Genomic DNA, 16,483 nt, shown 5'->3' with positions numbered 1-16,483 from the left:
CAGTATGTACACTTGAAAAGAGCTGCTTGAGCGAACAGACTTTGTTAATCTGCAGTACTGTACAACCACGGTTTGATCCACATCTGGATGCATTTTATTACTGTTGCCCTTAAGTTAAATAGGACTGAGGTGTTAGGTTAGGTAGATTAAACGTGGAAAGTTGCTTCGTGAGGCAACATCAAGAGTCAGAGGTTAGAATAAACTACGTCAAGTGTGGGAGTATAGGTCAAGAGTGGTGGGTTACATCTGTTTAGTTCAGGAGTGGTGGAGTAACTTTTATTAGTTTAACCCGCGGCGTCCCGTCGACGTTCTTTAACGTCCACACGTTTTGTCACTGCCAATCCCATCGACGTACATAAACGCGAAAAAATTGCAAGGTCCCTAATTTGCACAATTTTCAATTTTTCGCGAGTCATTTTTGGTACGTATACACGTGACACCTTCCTCAACAAGATGCCAGGCAGGGACAATGCCTTACCCAGCATGACCCCCTCCCCCCCCTGCATGCCATTGTCTCAGCAATTCACCTGTTATCAGTGACCTGGCCAGTATAGCCATGTCATGCCACGGTACGAAATTCAGGGCCAGAGTGATTCGCCAATCAATGACAATGTGGAGGACAAACTTTACATAGCATTAGAGGAAGAAACAGTTAAAATGATGATCAAGTAATGTGGCAAAAAAAGGTCAGGTATTAGTGAGTGAAACAATGCTTATAATGCCTATATTACTGCTTGAAAACCAATATACTCTTGTACTACATATAAATTCTTAACAGTAAATAAATAAATACCGTTTATGAGTGGTGTGAAATAGTTATCCTCCCATAGAACTCGTTTTCTTTGGTGCCAGCCTGATAGAAAACCCAGTAAGGTAAGGAGGCTCTCCTACCTGTAATGAATATTTTAAACCTCAGGTGAGCGATTTCTCTATGAATTTTCGATGTTTCTCACCAAAAGCAAAGGTTTGAGCCAAAAAAAATTTTTTTCCTAAAATGGTCGGGATTGGGGGGAGTCAGTGGTGGAAAAGTGGTCGGGATGGGGCGGGTTAAGCGTGGGATATTTGATGAGTGTAATCGTTAACTCCATTACACCAAACAAAAATTCTTTAGTAGCAACAATGAACAATATAATTTAGTACCAAAGAACTAAGAAGTAATTTGAGCCAAGGAACAACACAGATACCAACAAGAATATATAACAAACAAATATTGGAAACGTACTTTATAGTAACTGAAGGAATCAGAGAATGTTCATGCAACAGGTGATCTATATCTGACGACGTGCTCATTTACTGACACGGCAAAAAAGGTAACTGGTCGTTGACAAGGCACTTACAGTTTATACTGAGAACTGAGCAGATCATTTGTGGCCTGCAAGACACTCGAGTACTTTTCATTCAGACTCCAGTGACTCACTTTCAGGTGAACCAAAATCGCCTAAGGTTAGATGACAGAAAAATACTAGAGTTGCCCTATAAATCACTATCACCTAAATGAAATAGTAGGGTATTAGCAGGAATACAGTACTAGAACTATCCTGAGCATAACAGTTAGCATCGTATACTACTTCCTATAATTCGAGATAATATTGTCACATTGGTACCAACGTGTTATGAATAACTACATAAATATCATAGTCTGAGATATTTTATTCATGTTAACGCCAAACGATTAGCTTCAGCTTAGAGGCGACGTCCAATATTGAGGAGATTAGAGGCTGTGCTCATTAGCCTCTTTGCTGACGTGAGTTTTATTTTGTACTTGCTACTGCATGACAAAATTATTCAGCTTAAGTTAGACCTTTCACGGAGTAATTGTTCATCCCCTGCAATAAAACAGAATCATATTGTAGCCCAGAACTTCAAACTGTTTCGGTGGTTTCACAAACGATGTTAAATACCAAGGAAATCATACTTTGTTTTATTCCTTGCATATTTCTGTTTAAATAATAGGTTAAAACAGAAATAAACATTGATTTATGACTGTTGTACACGAACGACTAATTTCCATAAATCAGGACTGTCAGTGACAAGATCACAATGTCTAATTTAATGTTAAGAAAGCCAGATAAATACGCTTTACAGACAGATACTGCTTGGCTCTTGAATTACCTTCATTGAAGCCATTAATCCTATCCCTAAAAATATTTAAGTCATCTGTGTTTCACTTAACAGAACAGCCAATTAGACCTCATATTTAATCACTTGCAAAAACTGTTTTAAAGAAACTTCGATTATTGTACAGAATCCGTAACTTCTTCACTGACGAGCAGTTGGCTATAACTAACAAGAGTCCTGTACGCTCTCAGCTTGAATAATGCTCACCCTTATGGAGTGGATGTGGATAGGTAGCATTAAACTGGATGAAATTCAGAACAAAGCTATAAGAATTATTATAGTCCAGCAATAACAGACGAACTACCTCCCCTACAAGTAAGATGGAATGCCGCTTCCCTTGCAGCATTTTACTGATATTCGTACTCTTAAGTCAAATACTCAGACGAATTTGCATTCATTGTGCCACCTCTTCACACCTTCCGCTGGCATCTGATAGGGTTGCCATTTTGCAGAACTTCTGCCTATCAAAATTCTTTTACCTGAACTGCTTTTCTTCGGAACTCGCACCCCCAGACTAATTTCCCCCCAAATTTCAACCTATAGCAGTTCAAGTCCAGCTGTAACGGATTTTTTAAAAGAATGTACGACATCTGTCATCTGGTGTATGGATTATTGTTTTTTTTTATAGTTTGCTTTTCTTTTCAATTTTCATCTGTAAAAAAATGGTAATTTGATAGAAATAGAATGGAAAATGATTTTTTTTTACTTTATTCTCCCAGTTCACTGCGTCCTGTAACACACAATGCATTTCAACCAACTGTAATGCTCATAGTTGTACAGTATATGAGAGTGAGAAAATATGGGTCTGGTTACTGCTTTGCCTTCTCATCTTGGTAGCACGGTCTTGAGACAACAGATAACTCCAATTGCCACTGCTACACACACACACACACACACACACACACACACACACACACACACACACTCATTCAAAGACAAACAAAACCAAACACACAAACACACGTTTCAGTATATAAAAACACAAGCACAACCTCACATAACCCACACATAAACGCACAAGTACTAACACATAAATGAACACAAACATAAACGGAAATACACACAGACAGACACACAAACTCTCTCTCTCTCTCTCTTTCTCTCTGGAACCACTCAGTGTTCTACTGGGGACCCTCATAGATCTGCCACTGCAAAACAAACTCATGATGAATCAGCTGGTCACTGGCTGCTCACCGTGACAGTTTTAGTTTAAAAAATAATAAATAAAAAAATAAATAAACAAAATGGTCCAGCAGCAGCAAGCATAACGGAAAACCATAATCGTAGCGAAAACTTTACTGACAATTGTGTCGCACCCTTGTTCCATCACTGGTCTCCCTCTAACTGAGGACACAGTTCTCACTCTAGTAATATCGGTAATACTAAAAATGCTTCATTGGACTGAAGCAGTCACTGGAGATGAGCTCAATCGCTATTTTCCACCGGAGGTCTGCCCTAAATTAAGTCGTCTGCCAATAAAAAGAATTTGACGTAAACTGTTATCAGACTGAAAACCTTATAGAATTTTGTCTCATGCCTTTTATGCTTACATGTTTTTTTTTTCTCTGTACACAGATTCTTGCAAGCTGAGTAAAATCCACTTATAGCAGCAAGAACAACTCTAAAAATGCATCATCATACCCTTTTATTATGGCAACTTTTCTCAACGGAATAAAATAAACTGGTGTTGCAACCAAGAATAGCCTCACTTAGTGCAAATTAATTAACCCTTAAGTCCCAGCTCACTCTTTTCATTGTATTTTTCCTGCTACCGGACGATATTTGGCAGGGGAGAGGAGGTGGCTCAATCGATAGAGAGGTGGCCTGCATTCCTAGTGGACCCATGTTCAAATCCCAGCTGGGCCAGGGAACAGTTTAAGGATTTGAATTTCAGTTAATCAGACGTTACTGATCTACCAGAAAACCCGCCGACATGTAATAATAACCCCGCTAATACCAATACACCAGTCCTGTATGAGACAGCCCTAGCATGTATTGAATATGGACGGTGGGTGTTAGCGCCTAAGTGGTTACATGTAGAGGTGTATGGTATGTATGAGGACCACTGGGCTTTGATAGCAGTCTGTGAAGCCTAAGCCCGGAGTCGGACATATAAAGAAAAAAAAAAGTCTTGGAGATACCAAGTTCAGATTGTAGGAGGTTATATAATGTCATCATAAATTTTTTTACCAGACGTCTCCAGTCAAAATAAGAAAGACCGTATGGATATGTTAAAAATAAAACTGAAAGTCGTCTTTGGGTTGATGGGATGATTAAAGATAAAATATAAAAGAAGAAAGTCCAGCTTACCTTCATTTTCCTTCCAACCTTCGTGCTGGGCAGTCGGTAGCACATTGTTTAGCAGCACATCCAGCTTGCAAGTGGTGGGACTGCTGGACACAGTTTATTACCTCGCCGGGACGGAGTCTGACGAGGTATTGTTTTTGGTCGATTGTTTCTTTCTTTCTTTCTATGTTAGCAACATTACGGAAAACCGGCTGAACTAAGTAACGTGAAACTTTCAGGATATGTTGGCACTGGTCCCAAAAGAAAGTGATTAATTTTCGTAAGTAATTGAGTGACCTTGAAAGGTAAAAATCAAGGTCACAGATTTTCAGAGGGCTATAACTTGAAACCGGTTGAAGATAGAGATACTATTTTGAACATAAAGGAACTCGTAATATGGACTTTTATTTGGCACCAAAACCTTTGACCTTGAAAGGTCAAATTCAAGTTCACGGATATTTGGGGGGACTATAACTCGAAATTGTTTTAAGATAGAGAAATATTTGCTATCATCAACATACAGGAAGTCCCATAAAGGTTTTTAAATGGAACCATGAACTTTGTAAATGACCTTGAAAGGTGAAATTCAAGGTCACAGATATTCAGGAGGCTATAGCTCAAAATTCGTTGAAGATAGATATTTACTATCATCAAGGTATAAGAAGTCTCATATGGGCTTTTATTTGGCATCATGACCTTTGACCTTGAGTGATCCTGGAAGGTCAAGAGCAAGATCACGGATTTTCAGAGGGCATAACCTGAAAACATTTGCGTCATATCCTTAAACATTAATTGTGTACTGTACTGACGCTAAATGGAAGTATCGATTCAATATTTAACAGAATAAAACAACTTCTGTTGGGTGTGGTTTGTTGTGCCTGGCACCACTTTTTTTTTTTTTCCTTTTGTCTCAGCAATGCAGCTGGAGATGTAAAGTAAGCTGTGCTGTAGCAGGTTGTGTTCTGTGAGGGACTAGCAAAACCCTGAATGTCTGCTTTACATGACCATGGTGCACCTGATTGCCATTAAACCTACTTCTAACCCATACACTGCTGGGGCGCTCTCCTAAATGGCATAAAGTCGTCTAGAGATAAAAAGTAAAATATAAATGGATGGACTGGAAACATTAAAAGAGTCGTTTCTGAGCCCGATCTGACTAGAATAGCCTGGCAGTAGCAAGAGGAGAAAAACACAGTAGTCTTATTAGGTTGATTTCTGTCAACCTTCCTTCTCGACGGTCTGGAGTTCTAAGAGAAACTGGCAATCAAAAGTTTTATAGTAATGCCTGTATGCTACTGTAGAGTTATTAACGCATACAGTCAGTTTTTACCAAGTCCCAATCTTCTCCTTCAGTGTGACTGTACATGATCGATGTTAAATCCAGGTCCCTAATTGTACTGCTGACTGAACAAGAACAAGATGAAACTAGCCCAGGAACTACTGAATTTTCCGTAATCTTTTTTGTAACACTCTCCGAGCTTCGCTTTCTGCTTGTGTTGCCACATGTCATGGTCTTTTTTATTGTACTAGCTATATATTTTTATTTATTTATTAAAGCTTCGCCAAATATATGGCGAAGCTTCTTGTTTTTGTCAATATTATTGTTATTTTTCTTTGCACTTTTTTCCTTCGATTTTGATGATATTATATAAGAAGGTACCTTACGGTAACTCAAGTCCTTATGCCAAATATAAATGACATTGACCTGTTTTTGAAGGTGATATACTCAGTTTTATTCTAAAAATTGCATGCTTTAAATTGAATTAACTCAAACACTAATTGAGATACAGCTACTTTTTTGTAAATCCTGAAAAAAAAAAAAAAAAAGGTTTGCTGAATAATTTGGGCTTAATATTTTGTCATTTAGCCTAGTGGAAAGTATCACATTCAAATCTGCTCAGTTTCTTCTTTGCATCATGCTTTAAAGAAAACCACAAAGCTAGAAAGCTGTAACTTTCCAGATAAGTAGTTGTATTCCCTCTGATGATATGAAAGGAGAATGGTTACAGTTAAGCAGACAGATAACCAGCTAATGTGACAAACATACAGTTTACACATGCATTTTTAGACACATTTCTGTTCAGGTCCTTTGTTGACATTACACAAGAAGTTACCTTAGGGTATTCAGACCTTGTTTAAAATACTTATCTCTTCTACAGTATACTATACAGAGAAGCTTCTTTATTGTGGCCACAGAATAAGAGTAGAAAACTAATTGTTATTCTTCTTTACATTTTTTTTTCAGATCTTGATGATATTACACATGAAGGTACCCTAAGGTAACTCAAGTTCTTGTGCCAAATATGAATGACTATGATGTATTTTTTAAAGTGATATGCTCATTTTCATTCCAAAAATTGCATAATTGATATTGAAATAGCTCAGAAACTAATTGAGATACAGCTATTTGGTTGAAAATCCATTGATAAAAATGTTTGCTGATAATTTTAGCTTACTATTTTTCCATTTACCATAGAGGAAAGTACCGAGTTCAAATCTGTTCAGTATTTTCTTTGCAACATGTTTTAAAGAAAACCTAAAAAAGCTTTAAAGCTGTAATTTTCCAGGTATATAGATTGGTCCCTCTTATGATTTTAAAGGAATATGGTTACAGTTAAGCAAATAATTAGTTAGTTATTAAGGCAAACGTAAAATTTACAGCACCGTTCTTCGACACCTTTGTCCCCATATCTCTTCTTGATGTTACATAAGGAATTACCTGTGTATCTTCAAATCTTGTTTTTATTACACATACCTTTTGTATCATATGGCGAAGTTTCCTTATTGTTGCCACATTATAAGGTTAGGTAGCTAGTTAATTATTTGTTCTTAATTTTTTACACGTCAGAAAACCCATTCGTTGAAGCACAATAGTCCTCTTACGTGCATTCATCGTCACTTATCACAGCTTTGGCACTGATACTAATCGTTCATAACAAATAATGAGTATTTAATTGCCTCTCAGAAGTGGTGTTTTTTTTTTCTATACATGTCAATGGGTCTTGAGGCGAGTAACAAAAACTGTATGAACGTTATATTACCAAACTTTTCCCTGCTCCAACCTGCAATCGTGCTCTTGTCTTGTCAGACATCGCTTCACTAATCACATGGCCAACACTTGATTGCTACTTTTCCTTCTTGTTTGCCTGTATGTCTGTAAGTTACTTAAAACTTATCCAGTGTCTGCTGCTGTAACTTATTTCTTAAATCTCATTTTCTGGTCGTCTACCCTCATGGCTGATTCTCTTGTTTCCAGATTTAAGCTACACTGATTGTGTCCTAGTCTAACTGTGTTGTTTATCTTCTGTCTTACATTCTTTCCCTTTCCCTTCCCCCCCCCTCTCTCTCTGTGTCGATATCTGCCTGTCTGTCTCTGTCTGTCTGTCTCATATATATATATATATATATATATATATATATATATATATATATATATATATATATATATATATATATAAAATTGCCATGTTTATTTGTATGTTTGTCCTTCAATCATGCCTAAACCAAGGGCCAGAGACCCCCAGACCCATACATATTCATGAATGAGGGTGACCCAAGGATGGCGTTACGGAGTAAAATTTCTTATCCAGGTCATTTGAGGTCACCCGTGCTATTCTTCTTTTTGACCCGGACAATGCCGGGAACCCCTGCAGTCCAATTTTTGGCAAAAATCTTACATGACCTCATGTCCGGACATAGGCAACATTAGGTTGACTTCCTAGGTCAAATGAGGTCACTGGTTGGAAGTCATTGTGGTTACCAGTAATACACGCTAGAACAACTGGACCCAGCAGCCCGGTTTTTGGCATGGAGACTCACATGACCTCTTGTTTGGACATAAGCTATGGGAGGTAGATCTCTGAGGTCATTTGAGGTCACCGGTAATAGTAAACAAGTGTGCACAGATACTGTGCATTAGTCTGCGAAAGCCGAAATACAAAGTTCCTGGACCCTTTATATTCCCTCTTCAAAAGCACAAGAGGTACGTGATCTTCCTGGAGTAGAAAGAAAGATTGAACAAGAACAAAAAAGATTAGAATGTTCGCCTATGTAACCCGGCAACGCAGGGTACCCCTGCTAGTATATATATATATATATATATATATATATATATATATATATATATATATATATATATATATATATATATATATATATATATATATATATATATATGGCGAGACAGGAGGAGGATAGAGGAGATAGAGAACTTTGCAAGGAAAACGTGGCAAAGATTAGCTCAGTCAAGGGATTCGTGGAGAAGGTTGGGGGAGGCCTTTGTTCGCATTAGACTTGTTATGGCTGATGATGATGAATATATATATATATATATATATATATATATATATATATATATATATATATATATATATATCAGTTCAGACTTTGAAGACCCAAATCCCCACAGTCCTCGCGATCTCATGGGAAAATATCTCGAGGAAAGCGAGAAGCCTTATTTTTTCCTTCAGGAGAGAGAGAGAGAGAGAGAGAGAGAGAGAGAGAGACTTTTGTTACCAGCTGGGTGGTCAGGCCTTTATAAGGGTGTTAGTGAACGGCACCGACAAACTTTGAGGATCAGTTGTATAGTGGAAAACAGCATAATATTGTTCTATACCCTTTTCATTAGAAATGCTTAATTACGGAGATAGACGTCGAATAAGAATATAGCGCAATAGCGTTGCCAGCACAGCGCTAACCACCAAACACATGATGTAACAGTTGCACTGTGAAATAATACACAGTACTGGTATCATGATTACCTGTTTACATGTTCTGAATCATTTCATGCATGTGTGTTACGATATGTTGCCGATATAATGCGTTTAGCAGGATTTTACCACGTGCCTGAACGAACGCAGCGAGACAACGTCGATCATTTGCAACACTTCACTAGTCGAAATGTTGAAGGAGGCAAAGTCTGTCCCAGGTGTCCGAACACTGCAGGGTGTCGGTCGATTGGTCATGGAGCATGGTTGGGCAGCCATAGTTTTCGTTCAGGTGTTGCTCGTTCAAGTACGATTTTGTACAAATTAATACACATGCTGATATTCACACACTAGCAATAATACGAACCGAGGACACACGTTCCTTAGACATTCGAGCCGATTCTACCAGAATCAGAAACACTAAAACATAAGTCGACCCTCACAGAAACTACTTTGAAAGGAATATGCAATAATGCAACAACACAGCGTAAACTACGCTGAGGTTTCCACCTTGTAAGGCGTATCAGGTATGACATGTCTATTTATCAGTCTGTGTCTGTATTAGGGTGTGAGTAAAAGTGTGTGTGAATGTTTGGTTGAGTTAGGGTTGTGATGGTAGGGGTGACTGGGGAGCTGTGTGTGTGTGTGTGTGTGTGTGTGTGTACTTACCTAACCTAATTGTTCTTACTTAATTGTATCTTTATAGGAATGAGTCAAGCTCGTACTGTCCCGTGTCTTAAACCATATTTATCTTACATAGCCTTAAAATCGTGAATTGTTTTGGCACACTATTTCATTCGGTAGTGCATTCCACTGATCGGTTGCTCTATTCGGGTAACTAAATTTCCTTATGTCTTTATCACCTCTCTTCTTATGCAGTTTTTTGCAGTGTCCTTTTGCTGATGCTTCCCCATAGGTTAAGTAATCATTTATGTCTATTTTCTCCTTCCCTGATATGCATTCATATAGCATAATCATGTCACCTCTTTTCCTTCTCTCCTGTAGTGTTGGTAGATTCAGTTTAGTCTTTCTTCGTAGCTTAGGTCCCTTAAGCTTGGTACCCATCTTGTAGCGGCCCTTTGAACTTTTTCAATCTTGTCTATGTGTTTTTTGAGATGAGGACTCCAGACTACTGATGCATACTCCAGGGTTGGTCTGATGAATGATGTTATTATCTTTCTTAGCATGTCTTCCTTTATTTACGTGAATGCTATTCTCATATTTGCAAGCAGTGTATACGTGTTCTGTACCTTCTCACTGATGTGGTCAGCCGGAGATAGTCTGTTATTGATAATCACACCTAGGTCCTTCTCTCTTTCTGATGTGTGTAAGGTTTTATTTCCTAAAGTATAATCCCAATCAGGTCTTTTTTCACTTTTACCAAACTTGATTGCATGACACTTCTTCACATTGAATTCCATTTGCCATGTATTGCTCCATTAGTGAAGTTTATTTAATTCTTCTTGTAGCTCTTTACAAGAGTCTGTGTTAGTAATTCTCCTTTGTATTTTTGCATCATCTGCAAACACATTTAGATAGCTGTCATTTCCAGTGTTACTGTCTATATAATTTCTATACACTAAAAACATGATTGGTGCCAGCACTGAGCCCTGTGGTACTCCACTAGTCACTTCTTTCCATGATGAGTAATTTCCCCTTAGTACTGTTCTCATTTCTCTTCTTATGAGAAAATCTTGCATCCAACAGTACACTTTGCCTCGAATTCCTCCTTGATGGTACAGTTTCCATAAAAGTCTTTGATGTGGTACTGTGTCAAATGCTTTCTTGAAATCTAAATAGATACTGTCCACCCATCCTTCTCTTTCCTGTAATGTGTCTGTTACTCTGTCATAGTAGCTCAACAGATTAGTAACACATGATTTTCCTTTTCTGAAACCGAACTGTCTTTCTGTTATCATATTGTGTTCTAGATGATTTACCCAAGCTTTTCTTATAAGCTTTTCTAATACCTTGCTTACAACACTGGTTAGTGATACTGGTCGGTAGTTGAGTGGATTTTGTCTATTCTCATTCTTGAATATAGGAATAATATTTGCTTTCTTCCAAACATCAGGTAGTTTACCTTGACTCAAGGATTTCTTGAAAATTAAAAATAATGGTTTACTTAACTCCTTTGCACATTCACGTAGCACCTAACATGAAATTTCATCAGGACCATTTGCTTTTCCTTTGTCTAATTTACTTAGCTCCTCTTGTATTACTTTTTCTGATCCTTGTATATCTGGTAGTATGTGTGGGCATGCATGTTCCACATAATCCCTCTCAAAAATTTTTTCCTCTGTAAAAACTTATTGGAATTTCTTGTTAAGTGCTTCACAAATATCTTCTCTTGTTTATAGGTGATTCCCTCGTCCGTAATGGATTGTATTTTATCTTTTACTTTGGTTTTACTTCTGATGTAGCTCTAAAATAGCTTCGGTTGATCACTACTTTTATTTATGATATCCTCCTCAAACTGTTTTTGGGCTTCCCTCTTTAATGTTGTATAATCGTTTCTTGTCTGTTTGTAATTATTATATGCCCTCTCACTATTGTGTCTTCTGTATCTGTTTCACAACAAATCTCTTTTTTCTTTTGATTTTTTACATTCTGTATTGAACCATTTCTTTATTTTCTTTTCTGCTTCTTTGTGCTTTGAGATGTACTTCTGGACTCCTATTTCATAAAGTTCACAGAATTTTTTATATATAGCATTTAAATCTTGTCCTCTAAGCTCCTTTCCCCAATCAGTTTCTAAGAAGTACTTCTTTAGGTCATGATAGTTTCCCTTTTTATAGTTTAGGATCTTTTTGTAACTTTCATTTCTGTTAACTATGTCATATGCTATCCTGAAGTTACAGTTTAGTACTGCATGGTCGCTTTTGCCGAATGGAGGGTGGTATATTAAATTGTCAATATCGTTTTCTTGCTTAGTAATTATGAGATCTAGCATTGAGGGTACATCGAGTCCTCTTTTTCTGGTGGTTTCCCTCACATGTTGCCTGAGGAAAAACTCTTGCACGAGATCCAAGAGCTTTTGGTCCCAACAGCTCTCTTGGCTTCTTATATCTAGAGTATTCCAATTTACATTTGTATTAAGATTTCCAGTTAGTATAATTCTTTCCAATTTCTCTTCCATTTTATGTAGTAATGATCTTAAACTCTGAATTGTATTCTCTGCCAGGTCCTCATATTCGTCTCTTTCCCATGTGTTTTACTTTGGTGGCATGTACAAATTGGCTACAATTACTTTCCCTTCAGATGTACTGATCTCTACTGCAATAAGTTCTACTTGTGAGGGTATATCTAGTTCTATTTCTTTGACTTTTAGATTTTTCTTAGTTAATATTATAATTCCTCCTTCTTTTTTTTAAGTTCCTATCTCTTCTTCATATATTATATTCCTCTAAGTTTAGTATGTCATTTGATAGCCTTGGTGTTAATTTTGTTTCAGTTAGGCATATTATATGTGGTTCATTTTCTCTGACATAATCATTCATCTCTAATAATTTAGATACCATTCCAATCACATTTGAGTACATCAACTTAATCATCTTGTTTATATACTTGTCACGACTTGGTTCTACTACCTTCCTCCTTTTTATTCCCTCCTGTTTATGTACCACTTTCGTACCTGCAGTCCTATAACTTTGTAAAAAAAAAAATTTATTCTTCTCCTCCTCTGATCATCCCTCATTTTTTTTTTTTTAATTTTGCTTCCTCCCTCTTCTCTTTCAGTAATTCCAGTTCCTCTTGTGTTAGACATCTTTTTATCAATACATTTTTGAACTCCTCTTTTTCCATAAGATTCTTTGCATTTTTTAGTATCTCCTCCACGGTGTTTACACTCTGGAAGGTTACCTTTAGGGGTCTCGACTTGCTTCTCTCGTATTTCCCTAACCTTTTGTGTTCCTCTATGTCTTTACTACAGATTTCCTCTGATACTTCTTTCAATATGCTCATTACATTTGCCATCTCCTTTTTGTCTCTTGAGATCTTGTTTTTTACTTTCTCCTCTTCTGTACCAGTGATTACAATAGATTTGTTGATATCTACTGAATCTCTGACTAACTTAGGATTGTTTTGGGTTATTCTTTTCACTTCCTTTTTAATGCTTTATTCTTCCACCTTTGTTTCTAAGACTTTCTTTACTTTCACCGTTTCAGCATAAGTGGTTTGTGTGTGTGTGTGTGTGTGTGTGTGTGTGTGTGTATGTTAATGAATTTGTATCCACACGTGTGTATGGTAACAATGCCAGTACACTTTGCTAGAGCCTTCTTGATCATTCATAATATCCATGTGCTGTGTGCAAGTAAGGTTTTATGTTTATGTCCATTTAACAATGCACTACACTGCCAGTCAGCTGATTTAGGTTATAATGTTATGCATTATACCTTTAACCAGCATGTTACACGTGTGCGCTACTGTAAACGTAACCCACTATCAAGAATAGTAACAATTAAGCAACTCTTATTCATGTAACTGGCAGACCTTTTTTATCGCGTGTACAGTAATAAACCCTCGAAGCCAGGCGATTACTCCGACTTTTTTCACTAAAGCCAGGCCTCGAACTGACAACGCAGCACTGTCTTATTACAGCTGCACAATCTATCCATTACGTGAGGGCTAAAGCTGCAATAGTCTTCTTTCCGTTACCTTACTGATCGGATTATCCCATTCCCCCAGGTTAACAGGATGCAGCTGTACTCGTACACGGAGCTGGCAGATATAAACCTGACCTATGGTTCTGAGCACGGAAGTGGTAGGGAAGCTGCCCGTCTTCATGCAGAAAGATTCCCCCTGCGGCAGCATCCACATCATACTACATTCACATCACTAAGGGTGACAGGAAACTTTATGTGCAGTATGTCAGAAACAGGACTACGACGCTTTGTTCGCACACCCCAACTTGAAGAGAGGATCCTGGAGGCAGTTCCAACGAATCCGCAACCAAGCACTCGAGGTGTGGCAAGTGATTTGGGGGTCAGTCATTTTAACGTATGGAGTGTACATCACGAACAGCTCCTTCACCCCTGCCAATTTCAGAGAGTTCAGCATTGACTCCCAGAGGACTTTCCACGACGCTCAAACTTCTGTCCGTGGTTTCTAGACCAAACAGCACTCGATCCAGATTTTTCTAGCATGATACTGTTCACAGATGAGGCAACTTTCACAAGATCAGGGATGTTTAACAGTCACAACATGCATGCTTGGGATGAGGCCAATCCCCATATTACATGGTGGAAAGGATAACAGCATCGTTTTTCAATAAATGAATGGTGCGGCATAATTAGTGATTGCATCATAGGTTCACATGTGCTTCCTGGTCCCCTAACAGGCCATATGTATCGTGATTAGAGCATGATTTACCGTCATTACTGGATGATGTACCTCCAGCAAGGCGCAAGAGGATATGGAACATGAACGACGGTGCACCTGCGCACTTCAGAATGACTGTACAGGAATACTTCAATGTCCAGCATCCTAACAGGTGGATAGCAAATGGCGGTCCAATTTCCCGGCCAGCACGGTCCCCTGACATAAATCCCATAGATTTCTACCCGTGGGGCCAACAAAAATCATAGTTTAAGAAACTTGTGTTGACACCGAAGATGAATTACTCCCGCGAATTCAGGTTGCATGCGATCGTGTACTTACCACAGAGCGTATGGGCAGTCTATGATTCGGCGATGTCATGTATGTATTGAAGGTGGATGGATATATGTGGAACACCTGTTGTAATGTACGTACATGAGACTGTTTTCATGTAATTACGTGAGTCTCTTTTAGATTGTTTAATTTCACTGATGTCGTACATTATCATACAGTTACCAAATCATTTCTCAGTGACAGGCACTGAGATTGCAAGAAATACTGATTGTTACTTCATAATCATAATCCGTTTATTTTGCTACCGTACTGAATGTTATGCTGATGTCAGAAAGCTGAGAGTTAATGTGGAACTGACAGCATATTTGCATCGGTGAGTGGCCATAACCGTATGCTGTGTACTACGCCACGATTTATTACAATCATTTTAAATGTCATGTAATTAGTGTCTTACACTATTAATTAAACTGTTCAAGGACACAATGTTTTATTTAATATACACCACAGTAAACATTACAGTATGTACAATATTATCATCATTCGATCGTAACTATGGACAGTACGTGGATATAACAAGTGGAAGGGGGAGGGGGAGAGGGGGTGAGGGAGGAGGCGCCAGTGTTCGGATTGGTGCCGAGTATCCATAGCTCGGCTTAAGTCAGCACGCACTGTTTTCAGTTCACGTCCTTCATCTCATCATTAGCTCATTTTTTCGCATATCATTATTAAACAATGTGATTTTGTTTTTTATTAAGGGATTGATTCCCAAAGTTTGTCGGTGCCGTTCAATAACACCCTATTTTAACAGATAATCATACCGTATTAGAAGGGGTGTATGGCGGGGATGACAGACGGACCGTTGTAGGGGGGTAAGGTTGGGGAGATCGAAAAAAATAATAAGTGGGAGGGGGGGGGTCAAGAATGTGGGAGACGGGATGGTAGGTCGAGAATATAGGATGAAGGTTTGGATGGAGACTGAGAAAGTGGAAAAAATGATGAATTGTAGTGTGGTTGGATTTAGGATGGAATAAAGAGGCATTGGAAGGATGGAAAGTTCGATGAAGGTCGGGATAGGGAAGCAAAGAAGGATGCTAGGGAGGATGGAAGGTTGGATGGAGGCAGAAATAGGGAGGGAATGAGGGTTTTATTTTTTATTTTTTTTTCAGGACGGAGGAATAGTGCTTGAATAGTGCCTGGGGTGGGGAAACGAGAATGGGAGATTTTGAGGAGTTGAGATAGAGAAGTGTTGATGGGAAACTGGAAGTGCCTGGGGTGAGGAAAGTAATATGGATGATTGGATGGGGTCCTGGTAATTTGGAGAACTGGAAAGCCGACTGGGATTAGGTGGGGAAGATTGGATGGAATATCAGAAATGGTTAAGGAGGTTGGGGAAATAATTGATAAAAACTATTTGTGAGTAAAAGTGTGTGTGAGTGTTTGGTTGAGTTAGGGTTGTGATGGTAGGGGTGACTGGGGAGCTGTGTTTGTGTGTGTGTGTGTGTGTGTGTGTGTGTGTGTGTGTGTACTTACCTAACCTAACTGTTCTTACCTAATTGTATCTTTACAGGAATGAGTCAAGCTCGTACTGTCCCGTGTCTTAAACCATATTTATCTTACATAGCCTTAAAATTGTGAGTTGTTTTGGCACACACTATTTCATTCGGTAGTGCATTCCACTGATCAGTTGCTCTATTCGGGTAAATAAATTTCCTTATGTCTTTATCACCTCTCTTCTTATGCAGTTTTTTGCAGTGTCCTCTTGC

This window comes from Coenobita brevimanus, chromosome 102, assembly GCF_032717465.1.
Source record: "Coenobita brevimanus isolate Jiangsu-jjx chromosome 102, ASM3271746v2, whole genome shotgun sequence".
Lineage (NCBI taxonomy): Eukaryota > Metazoa > Arthropoda > Malacostraca > Decapoda > Coenobitidae > Coenobita > Coenobita brevimanus.
This window is presented reverse-complemented; position numbering follows the sequence as displayed.